The sequence below is a fragment of the Natrix helvetica genome (genome assembly GCF_964273705.1).
Source record: "Natrix helvetica genome assembly, chromosome: 1".
NCBI classification, from domain to species: Eukaryota; Metazoa; Chordata; class Lepidosauria; order Squamata; family Natricidae; genus Natrix; species Natrix helvetica.
Genome location: NC_138548.1, coordinates 359,149,611 through 359,170,361, shown reverse-complemented (window position 1 = coordinate 359,170,361; position 20,751 = coordinate 359,149,611). Strand labels below are relative to the sequence as shown.

The 20,751-nt window shown below is 47.0% G+C and overlaps 1 protein-coding gene across 3 annotated transcripts in view; it reads right to left on the bottom strand.

Moving 5' to 3' along the window:
- LOC309398147 (uncharacterized protein) overlaps window positions 1-6,698 on the bottom strand; it is a 46,651-nt gene extending 39,953 nt beyond the window's left edge. The window contains exons 1-2 of one of the 3 annotated variants that reach the window (XR_014176354.1): window positions 6,562-6,698; window positions 2,677-4,247 (exon numbers count right to left, since the gene is read on the bottom strand). The gene's annotated coding sequence lies outside the window, so the exon portion shown is untranslated. The remainder of the gene's footprint in view (window positions 1-2,676; window positions 4,248-6,561) is intronic. The other 2 variants (XR_014176355.1, XM_081964749.1) reach the window with 2 other exon arrangements.
- Between the last annotated feature and the right edge of the window lie 14,053 nt (window positions 6,699-20,751).

The following is a 20,751-nucleotide window of genomic DNA, read 5'->3' as shown; positions in this document are numbered from 1 at the left end:
CCCCATGGGGCCCTCCCCCAACCGCTTGGACAGGGAGACTGTCTCTGGGCCGCAGCCTACAATTTGGAATTTAAAATGCCCAATTAATCGAATTAATTTCCAGGAAATTTAAAACCAATCCTACCAGTAGAAGAATTTTCTCAGCGCTAGGACCGAAAGACTGAGAGGAAACTGGGAAGTAAAGGGGAAGGCAGGAGCCTTTATCAGCTTTCTCTCAGTCTATGGACCAATCAGGCTGTGTTAATACCCACGTGTTACCCCTCCCTCGAATCCACCGGAAAATAATGAAACATCCCAGTAAAGAACAAGAGTATAAATTTATGGTTAAAGTCACAACTGAATGCACAGTTCCCTTAATTGCACACACAAGAGCCTCAGATGGATTGAATTTGGGGCCACTTGAAACCCAACCTGGTGTTCACACTAAATTGAATATTGTGCAATATCCTCACAAATATAATGCTGACTCTACTAGTCAAGAAGGATGGTTTCTTCCATCAGCCAAGAATCCCGTTTGCTTGAGTTGAACTTTATGATGGATGCTTGAAAAAGGAGACTGGATTGGACCCCTGCATTGTTCTCTATGGGGATTGTACCAAAAACGCTGGAGAAGGATCAAGGATCCAAGAGATCTCAGCTCCAGAATAGCTAGGGTTGAACTGCTGCAGGGTTTTTGGTGCTCTCTGAGCTTGGTGGTTTTCTTGCAGATATTTCATTGCCTAACTAGGTAAAAACATCAATGCTAATGACGTCACCTAGCACTGATAATGCTACCTGGTTGGGTAATGAAATGTCTGCAAGGAAACAACCAAGGTGAGAGGACATCAATGACCCCACACCAGCTCTGGCCAAAGAGCCCCTTGTTATCTCAGTCCATGGAACTTCTCTTCCCAACATCCTTTTTGAAGGAACCTCATCCATTCCTGGGCTGGATTGGGGCTGTTGGTCAAAGAAGAGATCTCCTGGGACAGTGGTGGGCAACCTTTTTTTTCAACTGAGCCAAATCTCGCCAAAACCACGATTGAAATTTATTTTGAGAGCCGCATTTTTAAAACCGAAAATACATAGGATGGTACACTGTTTTTAGTTTCAATAAGTTTTTATTGAGAATATTCTGCATGCAAGTATCCACATAGGTCGGGAGGATACAAATAACACAACTAATAAAACAAAAACTTTAGAACGATATTATTTATCGATAACGTTAAATTCCGTAAAATTTGCCTTACAATGTAGAGAAAATTACATCCTGACAATGACTGACAAAGTCACAACCACTAATGTGAACATTGGCCTTGCATTTCCTTGGATAGTTTGAGTAAGTCAGGTTTGTATGTTGTTGTTTTTAATTTCATCTCTCTCTCCCACTTTCTTTTTTTCTTTTTCTTTCTCTCTCTCTCTCTGGCTCTTTGTCTCTCTCTCCCTCCCTCCCTCTCTCTCTCCCTCTGTCATTTTCTCTGGGTGTCTATCTGTCTCTCTCTCCTCCTTCCCCCATCTCTGTCACTCTGTGTGTGTGTGTGTGTGTCTGTCTGTCTCTCACTCACTCTGTGTGTGTGGATGTGTCTGTCTCTCACTCATTCACTTAATCACTCACTCTGTGTGTGTGTCTCTCTCTGTCTGTCTATCTTTCTCTCCCTCCCTCCCCCTCTCTGTCTCTGTGTGTGTGTGTGTGTGTCTGTCTGTCTGTCTGTCTGTCTCTCTCTGATTCCCTCCCTCACTCCCTCTCTGTTCCTCTCTCTGTCTGTCTGTCTCATTCACACACACACACACACACACACACACACACACTGTGGTCACCTTGTTGAGTGTTCCAATCACATTTGAAACACTCAACAACTGGCCTGCATTTATGGTATTTTGCAGCATAAAATACCATAAATGCAGGCCAGCTGTTGAGTGTTTCAAATGTGATTGGAACACTCAACAAGGTGACCACAGTGTGTGTGTGTGTGAGTGAGACAGACAGACAGAGAGAGGAACAGAGAGAGGGAGTGAGAGAGGGAATCAGAGAGAGACTGACAGAGCTGTACGCGCGCGCCTGTTTTCCACGGCGTGGAGCAGTGGCGAGATTCTGCGCGGCGAGCGATGATTCCGGGGGCCATCAGTGGGGGGGGCAGGGTCTCCCCTCGCGTTCCTCATCTTCCCGGATGGCCTCTGGAATCATCGCTCGCCACGCAGAATCTCGCCGCTGCTCCACGCCGTGGAAAACAGGCGCGTGCGCACAGAAAATTACAGCCTGGGAGACTGTAAAATTCAAATTTTGTCACTAAATAAAGCATCAGATGCATCTTCGTTCCACCCCCCACTCCATTTTCTCCCCTCTAAATCTCCAGTTCTCTTCATTGATCAATAAAGGTCTAGTAAAAGATAAAAATAATACCTGGGTGCCTTGATTTATGACTATTAACAACTTACAACCAGAAATCCATTTCCAGTTGTGGTCGTAAGTTGGGAATTACCTGTACTCTGCAAAACATTATATATACTCACAGACTGATAACTCTTTTGTGTAATCACTCTGGTAAGTGTCTAATGCTGCTTTGTGAGCCAAACAGCCTCACACCCCCCATACCTATGCCTTCTTGCCTCATTGTGTACTCTCTAATGGGATTTGAGGTTGCTTAACTAGGAAAAATATTTGCCTACACCAAAAAATTGTAGATTTTCCCTTCTGACCTTGTGTGAAGTTCCTAGTAAACGTTAAGGTGTGACTGTTGAAAAAAAGTGTTCCCAACATTCTTCACCGCTGAAGAGATTTATCTGCTATGGACTTTCTGATGTATTTTTAGCTTTGATTTGCTGTGAAAAGGATTCTCACACTCTGGACACTTGGGAGGCTGCTCCCCTGTGTGATTTTGGGTGTTTGTTCCAAGCGCTGAAGGTTGGGCAAAGCATTTCCCACATTCCAGACATTTATAGGGATTTTCTCCAGTGTGGATTCGCTGATGCTTCAAAAGAGTACGTTTCTGAGAAAAACATTTATCGCACTCTGAGCATTTATGGGGCTTCTCTCCTGTATGGATTCGGATGTGATTTCTAAGGAAAGATGACCGAGTAAATGCTTTCCCACAGTCCAAACATTTGTAGTCTTTTTCCCCCGTGTGAGTTTTCTCATGAGTTTTAAGGGCTGATGGGGTACTATAAAATCTTCCACATTCATTGCACTGATATGGCATCTCCCCAGTGTGCGTCCTATGATGTATCCAAAGGTTTGCAGATCGAGCAAAAGATTTTCCACATTCCAAGCATCTGTATGGCTTCTCTCCTGTGTGGACCCTCTGATGCCTTGCAAGGTGTTGTTTTTGGGTAAAGGATTTCCCACACTCCCCACAGTCGTACGGCCTCTCCCCTGTGTGGCTTCTCTCATGAACCCGAAGCACTGTTCGTGTAACAAAACCTTTCCCACATTCCCCACATTCATAGGGTTTCTCCTCTTTGTGCCCCTTCTGGTGTCTCCGAAGTTCAGAAGAATCCACAAATCGTTTCTCACATTCTGGACATTCATAGGGTCTCTCTCCAGTGTGAAGTCTCTGATGTCGCACCAAAGTTGATTTCAAGGTAAAACATTTCCCACATTCGAGGCACTTTTCATTTTTCTCCCCTGTGTGTGTTTTCCAATGATTCCGAAGAGTTGAACTCTGGGTGAAACATTTTCCACACTCAAAGCATTTGTAAGGTTTGATTCCTGCATGACTCTTCTCATGGGACCAAAGATGTACTTTCTGAGAAAAGCTCTTCCCACATTCCCAACACTTGTAAGGCTTCTCCCCTGTGTGAATCCTCTCGTGGTTTCTGAGAGTGAGTTTTTCACGGAAAAAAATCCCACATTCCAGACATTGATAAGATTTCTCTCCAGTGTGGATTCTCTGATGTCTAAGAAGGTGTGACCTTCGTCCAAAGCATACGTCACATTCCTCACATTTATAGGGTTTTAGTTTTGGGGGGCTCCTGAGATCTTTGGAGTTTTTCCCAGAGTTGGATTTCTTGCCCTCCAAACCTTGACTGGATCCACTTCCCACATGGACCTTCCTATGGGTCAAAAGGAGGGACCTGCGAGCAAAGGATTTCCCACACTCTGAGCATTCATGAGGTTTCGTGTGGTTTTTTGGAGTGCTTCTCGTGTCTAATGGGGGATCCAGGAGTTTCCCCCCCTCCATCCTTCCTCTTGGCTGCTGCCTTGTGCTGATTTTCTGCTGTCTGTTGATAGATGCCTTGCAGGTGAATCTTTGGTCACAATCTTTTACTCACTGTGAGAGATGAGTGGGGGAAAAAGGAGAAGTAGATTTCCTTTTGTGAAATATAGAGAATCACAAAAGTTTTCCCTTGGAAGGGATCATGAAGGTCTTCCAGCCCGACCCTCTGCCCAGCTCAGGAGTCCACAATACACGCTACACAAAATCTCTAGTGATGGAGTCCCCACATCTCTAAGAGGCAAACTCTTCCGTTGTTCATTGACTCTATCTTTTCCCCCTTAGTTCTTGTCCTAGGACAAAGTGGAAAAGAAAGGTTTAAACTAGAGCTAGTCTTTGATATATGACCATAAGCAGGACTGGAATTTAGGTTGAAGAAGTTGTTAGGTGAAGGGGTCACCCAACCACTTTGCTCCACAACAGACATCAAGAACTTGAGGGTCCTTAAGTGGAGGGTGGTGCAATCCATGTTTCTCACCTGGTACTCCACCCATTTAACGACCAGTGAAATCGCTTAACCACCTACAGAATTACAATTCTTGAGCAAAGCAGTCAAGTGGCATCTCACATAATGAACACTTTGCTCAAACGAGCAAGATAACAATCCCAATTTTAGTCACAAGGCGAGGACTCCCCATAGGAAATGCCAAAAATTATGGGATCATTACAAGCAAAAGAGAAGGAAAGAGAGCTGGATTTAGAATAATCAACCCATTTCGCATCCCCTTTTCTCGCTTTTTCTGATTTTTCCACTTATGAGCTCCATCCCATAATGACTAGTTGATCCTGACTTCCTCAAGGCCCATAATGACTAGTTGATCCTGGCTTCCTGGAGGCCCATTGCCTCTCTCTGCAGGGCTCCATTTCACAGCTCAGCCTCCTCCTTCTCTTGATAGGACCATACTTCCTTTTGTGCCATTCATTGATTTCTTAAATTTATTTGCCATCCATCTTGCCAAGGAGCAACAGTACAAGTGGAGACATGAAAGTGTCAGAAGACTAAAATGATAAAGAGAAACGATGGGATAAACAATGAAGGTACAATAATGCCAATTTGCAAAGGGGGAGAGGGAGAAGCAGGAAGTGCAAGGAGCAGGTGGGTTTCCCCATCAGTCTCATAGCCCCCTCCAGTGTGAGTCCTCATTACACTCATTTTGGGGTTAACCCAATGAAAAGGAGGCTGATGGCATCCTTTGGCTCCTCCTACCTGCCCAGGTGAGAGTTTGGGCTCCGTCCTTGGAACTGCATCCAATTTTGGTCACCAGAATGTAAAAAAGACGTTGAGACTCCGGAAAGAGTGAAGAGGGGAGAGACCAAGATGAGTCGGGGGCTGGAAGCTAATCAGGGAGAGGAGCAACCCAGAACTAAGGAGAAACTTCCTAACAGTGAGAAGAATTAATCAGAGGAAGAGTTGCCTCCAGAAGTTGTGGGCTCTCCATCACTGGAGGTGTTTAAGAGAAGACTGGAGAGCCACTTGCCTGGAATGGTGGAGGAACTCCTGCTTGAGCAGTGGGGTTGGACTAGAAGACCTCTAAGGCCCCTTCCAACTCTTGTTCACTTTCTCTTGGCTTTAGGTGTTGCATCCATCCAACCACTTGACTGATTCCACCAAGGACCTTAACCCTCATTCCTGCAGGTGAGGTCCACAGGTTATGGTTAAACTAATCGTGGTTTAGCTGAGGGGTGCCTAAGTTCTGAGCTGAAGACTGACACCGGCCTTGGATGAGTACAGGTAGTCCTCAACTTACAACAGTTCATTTAGTCACCGTTCAAAGTAACAACGGCACTGAAAAAAGTGAGATCTCCTCTTCCTTTCCTCCGCTCCCTCTTTCCTCCCTTCTCTCATTCACAGCTCGTCTTTTCCTCCCCCTTCCTTTCCCCTCCCCCCATTTCCCTTTCCCTCCTCCTGCAGCTCCCTACCAAGATCATCCTCCACTCCAAAGGGCTCTCAAAGGGGTCCTGTGTGAACCTTTACATCACAGCCTCTTCAGCACAAAACAGAACAATAATAATAACTGGATTTTTAAAGATTTTGTTCGGCAAACAAAGGACATTCTCTTTTTCTCTTTCTTTAGATTAAAAACAAAGAGAAAAGGACCTTTTCAGGGTTGGGGGATCCTGAGCTCAGTTCAAAGCAACTTAACTCCCCCCCCTTAAAGAACCCCCCCACCCCCCAAACTGAACGGGGGAGGCGAGGAGCCTCTCTGGAGGTTTCCCTTCCATCCCCCCATAATCCTTAGGGGGAAAGCCCCGTCTTTAGGGAGCCTTCCCTCTGTTCCCAGGGTCGCCCAGTCCCAGCCCTCCCATCCGGGGAGCCTCGCAGGCTCAGGGACCCTCTGGGGAAGTGGGGCCGAGGGGCCACTCCAGCTACCTTTCTCCGGGCGAGGAAAAGCCCTCCTGGCAGGAAGGGACCGCAGCGGAAGGAGCCCCAACTGTCCGATCCTCTCCGGAGGACTCCAGAGCCCATGCGGAGCAGAGAACAGATAAGGGAAGAACGCGCAGGCTCAGGCGGAGACGGGGAGGCCGGGGCGGAGCTTCTGCTCTCCTTTCGGGCTCCGCCTTCTGCAAGTAACCACGCCCCTTACTCTCAGGAATCCGAAGAGAAGCGACCCTGGAGGTCTTCTAGTCCAGCCCCCTCCTCAAGCAGGAGATCCTATCCCATTCCTCACAAGGGATTCTTAAAAGCCTCCAGTGATGAAGAACCCAAAGCCTCTGAAGGCAAAGCTCTTCCACTGATGAATTGTTCTAACTGTTAGGAAGCGTCTCTTTAACTCCAGGTCGCTTCTCTCCTTGATTACTTTCCATCCATTGTTTCTTCTCCTGCCCTCTGGGGCTTTGTAGAATAGCTCTCTCTCTCTCTCTCTCTCTCTCTCTCTCTCTCTCTCTCTCTCTCTCTCCCTCCCTCCCTCCCTCCCTCCCTCCCTCCCTCCCTCTCTCTCTCTCTCTCTCTCTCTCGATCACACACACACACACACACACACATACACACACACCTTTTCTTTGCTGGCAGCCTCTCAAATAGTTCTCCCTCCCCCCCTCCCCATCCATTCAGAGCTGAAGAAGCTTCTTGGATGAGAAGCAAAACGTCTTCAAAAGAAAACAAGAAAGTCCAGTTGCCTCTTGTCTTTTTTTTTTTCTTCCTGGGATCTTTGGGAGGTGGGGAGATGCTTGAATCCTATTTAATCAGAGCTGGGAGGGACCTTGGAGGTCTTCTAGTCCAACCCTCTACTAAAGAATGGGAGGAGTAGCCCAGATGCCTCTGCTCCCCCCACCTCCTCACATGTCCTCAGCATCTCTGCCCAGGGAAGGCACAGGAAAAGACAGTGAGTAGAGACATAGCTCTCACTGGGGCGAAGGAGCTAAGATCGGGGAAGCCACAGGCAACGGGTGCTTTTCAAGGCGGTAGCTCACATCTGGAGGTCCCACTGCGGCCTCTCCGCCATCCAACTCGCCAATGGGGACGCTTCTGCCAGGCCATCTCCCCCCTCCCCACTAGGCTGTTGCACTTGGCACTCAGTGGGGGAGGGGAGTGATTCCCCACGCTGCCCCCTTCTTTCTCTTGATCCAGCTGACAAGGGAGGAGGAAGACCACCCATGGAGGAGGCCCCACCCCAGAAGATCCGCCCACGCTGTTATCTCCCAGCCCTCTTTGTTGGCGGCAACAGCAAATGTAGCGCGATGAAGGCGGAAAGCTGTTAGGGGCGCTTCACTCCTTCATCAAGACTCTGACCATCCCTCTGCCACGCCAGGATGGCCGGGAGCCGCACTAGAGGGCCCAGAGCTGCATGTGGCTCCAGAGCCGAAGGTTGCCAACCCCTGTCCTATTCTGTAGGTTTCAGAAATCCATCACAGCAGTTGGTGTCCAAAATGTCTGTCTGCCTTACGCAGAGTTTATTTGGCTTTTATAGAGTTTTAACAAGCAAAGCAAAAGCAGGGGTAGCAACAGCAGCAGCCTATTGGTACATTTTACCTGTCAATCTCTAAGACCATCCCAGCCAGAGTTGAATCTCACATAACTCCCCGATACGGCCTGTCTCTGCTGGGTGAGATCATAGCTTAAAAGCCACTGAGATCATGGCAGTTTGCGTAACGTTTCCTCTATTCCTACAACCATTTCAGACAAATGGTTGTCTTATCTCTGCTTAAGAACCTCCAGCATTGGAGAATTTATAACGTCTGGAGAAAGGTTGTTCCCGATTAATTATTCTGTCAGGAAAGTTCTCTTTAGTTCTAGGTTACTTCTCTCCTTGGGTTAGTTTCCCTCCATTGCAGTCATTTGCTTGAAAAGTCAAGGAAATAGTTGCCAGCATTACCTTGGGCTAAGCACCTGTCAGTCTGGCCGAGCAGCCCGGGCAGGCGAGCGAGGCAAGCGGGCAAGGGAGGCAAAGGAGAGAAAAGCTGAGCCGTGGGCGTGAGGACAAACCTGAAGGCGGGCGAGGGAGGCAAGCGGGCAGCAGAGGAAAATGGGTGAAGAGCACCTGGGCCATGGACATGAAGACGAACGAGGCAAGCGGGCGGGGGAGGAAAACTGGCAGAGAGAAGGTAGGCCACTGGGATGAGGACGAGCACAAAAGCAGGCGAGGGAGGAAAATGGGCAAAGAGCCGAGACACGGGCGTGAGGATGAGCATGAAGGAGGGAAGCAGGCGGGGGAGAACTGGGGAAGAGCAGATGGGCCGTGTGCCTGAGGATGAGCACAAAGACAGTTGAGGCAAGAAAAGGAGGGGCTGGGAGGGGAGGGGCCAGCCTCTCCCAGGTGTGCCAAACTGCACCAAAAGTTAGCTACCGGTTAAGTCCCTTTGCCTCACTGGGTACTCTCTCTGATGGGATTTGTGGTTATTTCAATAGGAAAAATATATTTTCCCCACACCAACATTTATTAGAATTTCCCTTCTGTTACTGTGTGATCTTTCTAGTGACTTATGTGACATTGAAAAAAAACATGTTTTCACATTGTCTATAACTACACAGGATTCTCTCTGGTATAGATTTTCTGGTGCATTTTTAATCTGGATTTGCAATGGTTTCTCTCACTCTGCCCACTTGTGACGTCGCTCTCCTGTGTGACGTCGGGTGTGGATGCGAAGGGCTGAAGGTTGGGCAAAACATTTTCCACACTCCAGACATTTATACGGTTTCTCTCCAGTGTGGATTCACTGATGCATCACAAGAGAATATTTCCGTGAAAAACATTTATCACACTCTGACCATTTATGAGGCTTCTCTCCTGTATGGATTCGGCTGTGACTTTTAAAGTGAGATGACTGAGCAAATTCTCTCCCACACTCCAAACATTTGTAGTTTTTTTCCCCCGTGTGAGTTTTCACATGACGTCTAAGGGCTGATGAGGTACGGTAAAATCTTCCACATTCGTTGCACTGATGTGGCTTCTCCCCCGTGTGGGTTTTATGGTGTCTCCAAAAGGCTCCCTTTAAAGCAAAAGATTTCCCACATTCTACGCATCTGTAGGGTTTCTCTCCCGTGTGAAGCCTCTGATGGGTTCCAAGGTTTTGTCTTTGAGAGAAGCACATTCCACACTCCCCACATTTGAATGGCTTCTCCCCTGTGTGGATTCTCTCATGAACCTGAAGGTCTCTTTGTTTAGCAAAACTTTTCCCACACTCCCCACATTCATAGGGTTTCTCCTTTTTGTGCCATTCCTGGTGTCTCTGAAGTTCAGAAGAATTTACAAATCGTTTCTCACATTCTGGGCATTCATAGGGTCTCTCTCCAGTGTGGATTGTCTGATGTATAAGAAGGGTTGACTTGTGACCAAAGCATAAGTCACATTCCTCACATTTATGGAGTTTTAGTGTGGTGGGGCTCCTGAGATCTTTGGAGTTTTTCCCAGAGAAAGATTTCTCACCCTCCAAACCTAGACTGGATCCACTTCCCACATGGACCTTCCTGTGGGTCAAAAGGAGGGACTGGAGAGCAAAGGATTTCCCACACTCGGAGCATTCATGGGTTCTATCGTGGTTTTTCGGAGTGTTGCTTGCATCTGATGGGAGATTCCAGATTTTCCCAGGCTCCATGCTTTGTGGCGGCTCCTGCCTTAGGCTGAATTTCTACTATCTGTTGGCAGTTGTCTTGCAAGTAAACGTTTGTTCACAATCTTTTATCCTCTGTTAGAAAGAGAAGGAGAAAAATGTATTTCCTTTTCAGAAATGTAGAGTCATAAAATCCCCAATAAACGATCCACAATAATTGAGTTTATATAGAGGTTTAAGGACAAGGCAAAAGCAATTCAGCTTACTAAACTTTATCCCCAAGGGCATTATGGGACAAGGCACAAACAGTCTGGACGTATGATAGCTAAAAATGCATCCCTAAAACAAGACGCAGTTTGGGCTGAGAGAACATTTCCCCATGGAGGGACAGGATGAAGGCTGGAGAGGGGCAGCCCCACCCCAAGCTGAGTCCCCAGGAAGCCTCTTTCGGCTTCAGGGCTGCATCCACCCAGCCGTTGCAGCTCCCCCACTCTGCGGCCTGCAGGATGCATCTGGCGGGCCTCCCATGAAACAGGCCGAATCAGAGAAGACACACACAGGAGTTTTCTCGGGATGGGAGCACCCAGATCTGACTCTGAACGTCCCTTTTATTGGGCAGGGAATTGGGGTGGTACAAAGGCAAGCAATCGGATTACATATACAGCAGTTATGCCCTTATATGATTATAACTAATACAGCAGTCATTCCTACGTAACACTCAGCTGACTCTCTTCCTACTTCCTTGTATGTGTTCCAGCTGACGTGTCAGCCTGCACGTACTCAAGAAGGCGCCAGTTTTGATCAATTATTCCAACATCATCTCTGTTTTCATTTTTTAAAGCACGTCTTCTTCTTCGTCCAATGACATGTGCGTATAGCTACGGCGTTCAGAGTTTTTCTCCTCCAATTCCTCGTCACTGCTGAGTACGAAATCTGGTTTCTGCAGCAGCTGGGTTTGTTCTCCGTTATTAACTGAAGTAATAACATTGATTTGCTGATTTTTTTGGTAAAAAAACTCCTAGCCATAGCGATTAAGGACGGGATACATTGAATACAACAACAAAGAGAAATGAACAAAACAATAATGATTATAATAGTAGGAATCAACTTGCGGAGCCAAGATCCATCAGGTAACCAGGACCATAAAGCTCCCCATACGTCAATGGCTCCGGGGCCATCAGTTTGTAGTGGATTATTCCGAATCATGCCTTCCATGTATTGTGCAGTGCCGGAAATGTTAATTTTGTAATCGTGGATATATACACAACAGTGAGAATGAATTAAGGCACAGACACCTCCTTGTGCTGCCAAGAGAATGTCAAGGGCATAGCGGTTCTGGAGAGCGACTTCTCTAACTTCATTCAGTTCCTCATTAATTAACTTAAGAGATTTAATAGTTTCATTAAACATTGCAACACTCCAGTTGTTTAAAATATGCAGGTCACGGTAGTTCATGGCAACTCCTATAGCTGGTATGATGGCTCGTGAGATTTGTGTGTCTAGGTTCCCTCCCAAGGTTAACCCAGAGTCCGAGGGGTTACTATCCCTTCTGTTCCGCAGTCGAATTTGAGGGAGTGTATCAATTTTATAAATTGTGGGGATAACCCAACCCAAAGTACAGGTACCTGCCCAATGCTTTGGCCACTGGCGATAAGCCGTGTTGCCGCACAATAACCAAATGTGGTAGGGCAGAGGTAAAAGGGGGTGCGCTGAGGTTTCGGTGTCATTTTCCCATTTCCTCATAATGTTAAACCAGAAACATGCTACGAGGCCTCCCTCTGTTTGAACTTGAGAGTAATCATTCGTAACAGTCTTGTTGATGCAACACGTACAGTCTATTCCGCCTAATGTTGACGAGTTTTGGCATTGTGTTGCAGTGGTGTTTCTTCCTAATGCACATTTCATGCAACATTCAGGCAAGGGAACCACCTTTTTACAATTCATGTTGTTTCCCAAGAAGGTGCTGTCAGCGGCTTTTGGTCTGGAGAAGCAAATCAATGCCTCACCGCGAGATTGTATTTGCGTTTTGAATAGAGTCTTGTTACTGAATCCAGGAATAGAGGAGAAGTATTCAGGTTTGTTTTGGTCCCAGTCACTCCATCCTGTCTCATTCAGAGGGACTGAGTGCAGAGGTACTCCTTTGCCAGATTGTCCTGGTGTGTGCATACAAATCCAGCAATTTGTGGCATTTAATACTGTGACCACCTTTTGAATGTCCTTCATGTAGTTTTGTAACCACAATGTATCACCATCACTGTGTCCAGGTTTAATGAACTTACTGTTGATGTTAATAAGAATGTGTGAAAGGAGTACAAAAACCCAGAGTACAAATGCACGCGTTATATTTAGGTTAAATATCGATGCCAGGTGGAGAAATGTCCGTTGTTTTTGTTTTCGAGTGATATGGTCTTACGTGTCTTCCTGGCACCCAAATAATGTGGTCGTTGTGGCGGACAGCAGCGTAGCCTCTTCCCCAGGAAATCAGGTCAGCCGGGCCTCGCCAGGCAGGATCAGGAAGTTGTCTATAGTACACCTGTGGTCGGGGAGAAGCTGCATGCAGCGTTGCCAGCTGCATTAGGGCGGGCTCAATCATGGGATGAAATAAAAGAATGACAGCAAAGTTTCCGTGAGATGATATGAGCCCCGAATGTGTTCTGGAGCCTGCTTTTATTAAGCCAGAAGGCATTCAAAAAAGTTTCCGTTATACAGCGTGTGATTACATGATTGGTTACCTGCTTTTTGCAGGGCAGAACTAAGCAGGTTAGCATACAGCCATATAATTGGTTAAAGCTTTCTATAGGATGTGGTTTTTTCTCTCCTGTCCGGAGTTCTCTGGACAGGCTCTGTGGTTAGCATTTCTTGCATAAACAGCAGGTGTTCAAGCGCAACAAAGGATGTGGTATTCAATGTCGTTAGGCTACCTTGTCAGGTTGATTTTAATGTGAAGCAAAGTTATTTGACCATTGCAAAAGATCCCGACAGCTGCAGATGGAGAAACAGAAAAATGACGAGTCGCTGCAGAGGTGGGTGGGGTGCCAGTGAGGTTCAAAAAGTTCAACGTATAGAGGGCAAGGTTAAGCCTATTTTGCAGCAGCGGGAGGCTAGGGGGAAGTTTTCCCTGAGCCAAATTGTACCTGTCCAGGGCGTGTTTAAGGGTCTGATTAGCACGCTCTACCATGGCTTGGCCCTGTGAATTATACGGGATGCCAAACTTGTGCGTAACGGACCATTTGTTACAGAAGGCAGCAAAAGCCGCGCTCGTGTAAGCAGGCCCATTATCCGTTTTTAATTCTTTTGGGCGTCCCAGTGCTGCGAATGGCCAAATGCAATGATTAATGACGTCCTTCACGGCTTCACCCCTTTGTGGGGTAGCAATGATGAAGCCTGAAAAGGTGTCTATTGAGACATGAATGTATTTCCAAGAGGCAAAAGGATTATACTGAGTCACGTCCATCTGCCAAATTGGACAAGACTCTGTGCCCCTAGGATTTACTCCCATGGGAAGTGAGTGTGCTTGTTTGCTACAGGTTGGGCACTGCTGTAAAATTGCAGTCGCCTCAGCCTGAGTGATACCAAATTGCTTTATAAGTGATTTTTTGTTCTGATGGAAATAAGAATGACTGTCCCAAGGAGAGACAGATGAAAGAGTCAAAAGTAAAGCACCAGATGCCGCAGCATCGGCCATGTCATTACCTTCCTGGAGGGGACCAGGAAAAGGCTGATGACTTTGTATGTGCGTAACAAAATAAGGTTCCTTCCTTGCAACAATGAGTGCCTGAAGTGTAGAAAACAAGGAAGTTAATTCAGAATCCAAAGATGGTGACAAGTATGACTGGAAAATAGTAGAAACAATTTGTGTCACATACAAACTGTCCAAAATTAAGTTAAAGGATTCTGATGAAAAATGTTTAAATGCCAGAATAGTGGCAGCCAATTCGGCTCTCTGCGCTGACTTTTGCGGTGGAGCAATTTTTGTGTGCCACTGGCCATTTCTGAACCAGGCACAAGCTCCAAATTGCTTTCCACCATCAGCAAAAAGGGTGATGGCGTTTTTTATTGGTAGTGGCTGCAATAAATCATTCAACAGGATTGGAACAGTCTTCAAAAGCTGAATTCTCGGATCAGCAGGCGGATGGCAGGAAATGTGGCCTGGCCATTCCGTGAGAGCTATCTGTAACTGCTCAGAATTGGTGTACATCACATCCCATGTGGCAAGGGAACATGGAACATATAAAGTTGATGGTTCGATGCCCATCAAGGCTTTTGCCCTCAGGCGGGCCTTGGTGATCAAGGAAGCGAATTGAAAAGGCTTTTGATTAATGGTGTTGCGTGGAGTATGTGGGAGGTGCAACCACTCCAAAATGAGGAGAGGTCCCGGATTTTGGGCTAAAATAGCAGTTGGGATGTCCATAGTATTAAGCAGGACAATAACAAGTGGTTCGCCCGGGATACAGCAATCCACCCATTGCTTACGCAATTCCAGCTCGACTTGCGTCAGGATTTCCAATTGTGCTTTGTTCAGAGTTATCAAATCAGATGGATGTTTGCCCTGTGTAAGTGCTGAAAAAAGAGGCGCTATCTGCTTGGTAGAAATACCAAGGTAAGGTCTAACCCAATTTATTGTTCCTAAATATTGCTGCAACTGCACCAAGGTTGTCTTCTGTGATAACTTAATGTGAGGGACAACAGGAGCAGAGTATGAGGATAGCAATTTATGGCCCAGATATAAAAAAGGTTGCTTGTGTTGTATTTTGTCCGAGGCTATATGGAGTCCCCCGTCTGTTAACATAGTAGTGAGAATAGGCAATGTACTTCTTACTGTTCCCTCAGGGCCTGGAGCTGCAACAAGGATGTCATCCATGTAATGATACACTAAAAAATGGGGAAACCGAAGGCGATATGGCTGCAAAATGGAATTCACATAAAATTGACACATGGTAGAGCTATTTAGCATGCCCTGAGGCAACACTCGCCATTGGTAGCGAGAAGTGGGTCGAGACATGTTTATTTCAGGCACTGTAAAGGCAAACAGTTGCATATCTCTCGGATGAAGTGGAATGGAAAAGAAAGCATCCTTCAGGTCAATAATCATCAGGTCAAAATCTTTTGGAATTACATTTGGGTTGGGGAGACCGCATTGCAGCGCTCCCATCAGCTGGATGATGGCATTGACCGCACGAAGGTCATGTAAAAAACGCCATTTACCTGATTTCTTTTTTATCACAAAAACTGGGGTGTTATAAGGACTTAGCGAGGGTTCTATGTGGTTTAATTCTAATTGTTCTGAAACCAGGTTTCACAAGGCTGAGGCCTTCTCAGAGGTGAGTGGCCACTGGTCAATCCATACCGGGCTCTCCGATTTTAAAGAAAGCCGGAGTGGTGACGGAGGGGACATGCTCAGTCCAGACTTAGTTTTGCTCCAAACTGTTGCAACAAATCTCTACCCCACAAATTGATGTGGAGGGGTAGTATTACTGGTTTGATATGAGCAGTTGTAGAGATCTGGGGCGATGTTGCCGACAGCCAATCTTTGCTAATTTGGGCGACCTGAGTTCCACCGACGCCTTGGACTGCAGGTGACTGTTCGGTAGGCCAATCAGAAGGCCACTCAGCAGTCCGGATCACAGAAACATCTGCGCCAGTATCTAAAATGCCAGAAAAACAACGGCCCTTAATATAGAATTCCATGTTAGGGCGATTACTTTCCATTGTTTTTGTGACTGCCAATGCGTCATTGATTTTTGATTGTTGATCATGTAAAGTTGGGGGGCTATCCTCACAGGGGAGAATTAAAACCTTAGCCACTTTGTCCCCTTTATTAATTATTAAGGGTTGGTTTGCAACAATCTGAAGCACAACCTGCTGTTCCACTAAGCACGTCAGAAGCGTTGGGGGAAAAGAAGCACCGCAAGAGAGAAGTGAATCATGAGGAAAGAGTAAAGCGGATGTGGGAGGGGAGAGGGCGACAGAGGGTGTAGCTGAAATAAAGTAAGGCGTGTTAGGAAATGACGCATCTAGGGAAACGCCAGCAACAAATTCCAGCGAAGGAGGAAATGAAGCAGGAAATGGCGGCGGCTTTGGCCTTACAGCCTTTTGGATGGGGCTGGGTGTTGGCCCCGCTTCTAGTTTCCCGACTGGGCGGTTTGTTGGCTTGAGCGACATTGTTTTGCCCAGTGGTACCCCTTTTTACATTTAGGACAAACAGTTTTTGGCTTAACCCCTGAATTAGAGTTTTTGCGGGATGCGCCCCCTCCCGGGGCTCTACATTGGGATTTGAAATGTCCCGGTTTGCCGCAGTTAAAGCAATTTCCAGCCGGGCGACCGCCCTGCTGCAAGGCGGCAGCAAGGGCGTCCATTTTAGAGAAGGAGGCGGTAGGCAATCCAGAAGCTTCATCTGTTTTATCAAGAGCACGCAAGGCAGCAAGACTAACAAGCGGAAAAAGAGCCGCAGGAAGTTGTAATTGGGCTGTAACCAAAGCAAAAGCACCAGCACCAGCAACATGGTCCCCAGTGATGGCGGGATTTCCTGCCATGCGGGCGGCACTATGAGCCTCCCGTGAAAAGTCTGACTCCCATACAACATACTGAGGCCCCGTGAGGAGCATTCTCAGTAGGTCCTTCCAATCCTGGGGAGTCATGACAAAGGACGCAGCCATAGAATTAAGAAGGCCCTTGACATACGGCGATCGAACGCCGTACATAGAGACGGCCACTTTTAGGTCTCTAATCGTTTTCAGAGGAAGGGGCTCATATAGGGGCACTGGGGCCCCAGCCCCCGCAGGGCTGGGCACAAGCATAACAGGAAAAGCAGAACATTGAATCAGCTCCTCAGCATCAAGGAGCCCCTGGCTATGAGCTTGAGCCATAGCCAGGGCAACTGCGCCCATAGCGTTATGGGCGGGTGGCCCGGTGGAATCGGGCAAGGGAGCGCAGGGGGGGCAGGGACTATCAACAGAATAGGGGGGTGGGAGGGCAGAGGGCGTCAATACCTCTGCCAAGCCTTTTTCGTGAATCAAAAGGCACTCCATAACTACCCGCCATGAAGACAATATTTGTCCAGGGGCCCTTGGCGTCTCATGGAAGTAAGCACCCAATTTTCGCCATGTAGACGTTTTTAAGGAGCCTCTCTCCGGGTAGGCAGGGCAGTTTTTCCAAATGTATTCTAACAAACTAACCAATTCTTTCTTAGATAAGATGGGTAAAAATTTTCCATTATTTTTCAAAATAATAATTGAAACCTTGATTAGTTCACAAAGCTCTTGCAGGTGCGCAGCCTGCTGCTTGGTTAACCCTCCTCCCATACTCACAAGGGGATTGTCGTCTTGCGGCGGACGAAATCGTGTGCACGGCCTCTTCCAGGTGATGAGTAGAGGAGGTCCAAGGGACGTATAGTCTCGGGAACTATCACGTGGGGGTCACCAGTTGCAGGATGCATCTGGCGGGCCTCCCATGAAACGGGCCGAATCAGAGAAGACACACACAGGAGTTTTCTTGGGATGGGAGCGCCCAGATCTGACTCTGAACGTCCCTTTTATTGGGCAGGGAATTGGGGTGGTACAAAAGGCAAGCAATCGGATTACATATACAGCAATTATGCCCTTATATGATTATAACTAATACAGCAGTCATTCCTACGTAACACTCAGCTGACTCTCTTCCTACTTCTTAAAGAAATTACGCCCTCACTCAGCACTTTGGCAGCTAAATCCAATTCACTGCATCACTCTCTTGTCAAATTAAGATTAAAATAATTAACAGGCTTATTCTCCAGAGCAAGATTTAGCCAAGATTTGTTTACTCACCTTTAAAGTTACAACCAAGAGGTCACTTGTTAGCCCTCTGAGCCAAGGCCAGGGATGACTCTCACCACTGACCGGTTTGATTTCTCCTTAGTCGATTGGCCCTTTGTGCAGGAAGCTGCTTCTCCATCCAGGCCACGATTTCCAAATTTTCAAGAATGGAGTCCCAGACAAAGGTTGGTGGAACCTGATCCAAGAACTCCCCTTTCTCCTCTGTGGGGTTCACGGCCAGATCCTCACTGGTCCCCTGCAAGGAGAAATGAAGAAGGCTCAGATGCTTTTGACAGTAATTCTGCACAGAATCTCTACATGACCTGGAAGAGGCAGCAGAAGGTGGAATTATTTGTTAATGGTAGAAATAAAAGAGGGAGAATCATGATTCAAGGAGATCTTGATGAGCCAAAATGGAGAGGTCCAACCGGGACCACTGCATAGTTGTGAGTAGGAAGACTCAATGGAAGAAGAGAGAGATCAGATGGGCAAAAGAGCATGTGTGAAAAGGGAGGCTCTCTTTGGAAGTTAAAGGGCACAAAGATCCCAGGTAGGCGTTTCCAAAAAATAGAGAGTTATTTAAGTGAGCCTTCTGGCCATCAGCTTCTCCTAGGAGCTGCTCCCAAGAGCAGCCTCAAAACTTCCATAGAAAAAATGGAATTTGAAAGGATGTCTTTCTTTCTTAGATTTCAAAATATACCTGAAACGGAGGGTGAAGGTTTAAGGGAGACTATGATAACAATGCTAGCAGATTATATTAAAAGAGATAAACAACGGCTAGGGTGGGCTATTGATTTGATATATAGAATTAATTCAGAATATGCTAGAACATACAATGTTCCAAGGGAAGTTCATGTTAAATTTTTTAGAAAGACTACAAGAGATGAGATTCTAGGGGTTCAAAGGGGGGGAACCTTTAAGACATAAGGATAAAGAAATAACCATTTTAAAACAGATACCAAAAAGAATAAGAGATAAGAGGAAGAAATTCTTCTTTTTAACTAAAAAACTGTATGAAGAAAATATCTGGTTTAGATGGCTAGTTCCAGAAGGCTTGTTGATTTTCTGGGAGGGTGGTAGAGTGAGAATTAATACAGTGGTGGAGGCAGAAGCCTTCATGGAAAAACACAAGACTCTTCTAGACGGAACAGGAGACAGTGCACAAGATATGAAAGGGGGAGGAGCCATGGCTCAGCCAACAGACAGGGGAGAGGAGGCAGCAATGAGACTTAGGTCACAGAAATGAATTAAAAATACATTGCAATTGTTAATACAAGGTTAGAAGTGATATAAAGTATGATTGAAGATGTTAAAGAATTTGAGGTAAACCTAAACTGCTAATATATATGTAATAATATTTTGATATATATATAAAATAAGAGAGAGATGTAAGACCCCGGGGAAACATCACTTTCCGTATGATGTAGCTGTCAAAATTTTTCTCCATACTTATGTACCCTTTTCCCCAAAATATTTGTAAAAAGCAATAAAACTTTTTTTTAAAAAAAACTTCCATAGAATTGGTGGGTTCCAAAACATCCCCCCAGGAGGGGCTGCCGCATCCTAGCCCCATCCTAGCCTCTTCTGGGCAAAAGAAGGAAACTGCAAAGCTTAGAAATTCCACCCATGTTCTTAAAAGCAGAAGGAAAGTAAAGATTAGCCTTAGAAGAAAGGATTTCATTGTCGGCCTTTTAGGTGGAGCTCAAAGAAAAAGGATCTCTTGGGGGTTAAGACAACATGAACTCCGTTCAATTAATTCAAAGCCTTTTTTCTTTCCCCCAAACTCCCCCCCCCCCACCACCATTGCAATGAGGTCGGTCTGCGTTAAGAGCACATTATAAATCTAAACAAATGTTTTAAAGCTCCATTGTTCCAACTGCACGCGCGGGGACATCGCGCTCTGACGGATCACGGAGAGACCTTCTGAAGGAACCGACCCGAAAGCTCCTTCTCGGATCCACCAGGTACTCCTCCCCCCCCCCCTGGAGCCTTGGCAGGGCGAGGAGGGGGAAGATCCAGCCGTGGGACGGAGCCCCCTTTGGCCCCGTGGAGGGATCCGCTCCCTGCAGGCAACGCCAGAGCCCGGATCTCACCGAGCCGAAGAGCGGGATCCGCAGCTCCCTTCGGGGGGAAGATCCCCAGGCTGGAGGGGCGGCATGGAGGCCAGAGAGAGAGAGAGAGAGAGAGAGCAGCCCCACCTGTTTTGAGCGGGATCCAGGAGCGTCTCCCGGGGGACCCAGCGCCGATCCTCCGAGGAAGAGGCGAAAGGAAGCGGGGATCCAGCCAGAGGGAGGGGGGGGCTTCTTCTCTCGGGCTCCGCCCCCGCCCCTTAGCCCCGCCCCTTAGCCGCCGCCTCCCTTTTCCCCCTCCGCCTTTCACCCCCAATCTCCCCTCCCAGCCAGGACCACGTGCTCCGAAGCTTCCTCTGATCCTCCCGTGGGTGTCCGTGTCCAGCGTTCCTCTGACCATGGACAGAGTTTCCCGTTCTGCACGCTGGAAGAGGGGCTGCCTCTCCTCCTTCGGTGTGTGTGTGTGTTGTTTTAATGAGCCCAAACACTTTCCCCCCCATTTTTTCCTTTTCAGGAACTCCGCTCAAAGTCCCAGTAACTTCCAGCAGCAACACAGAGTTGACTTTTTCCTGCCTGCCGAAAGACTTGATGGCTGTTTCCTCCTAAGTGGATAAGAAAGCTTTCATTTCCCCCCCCCAGGGGCTTTTCATTCAGTGACCGTCGCATCTCACAGTCATCTGCAACAGCCGCTGGGGCAGAGGTTACGGGATCACC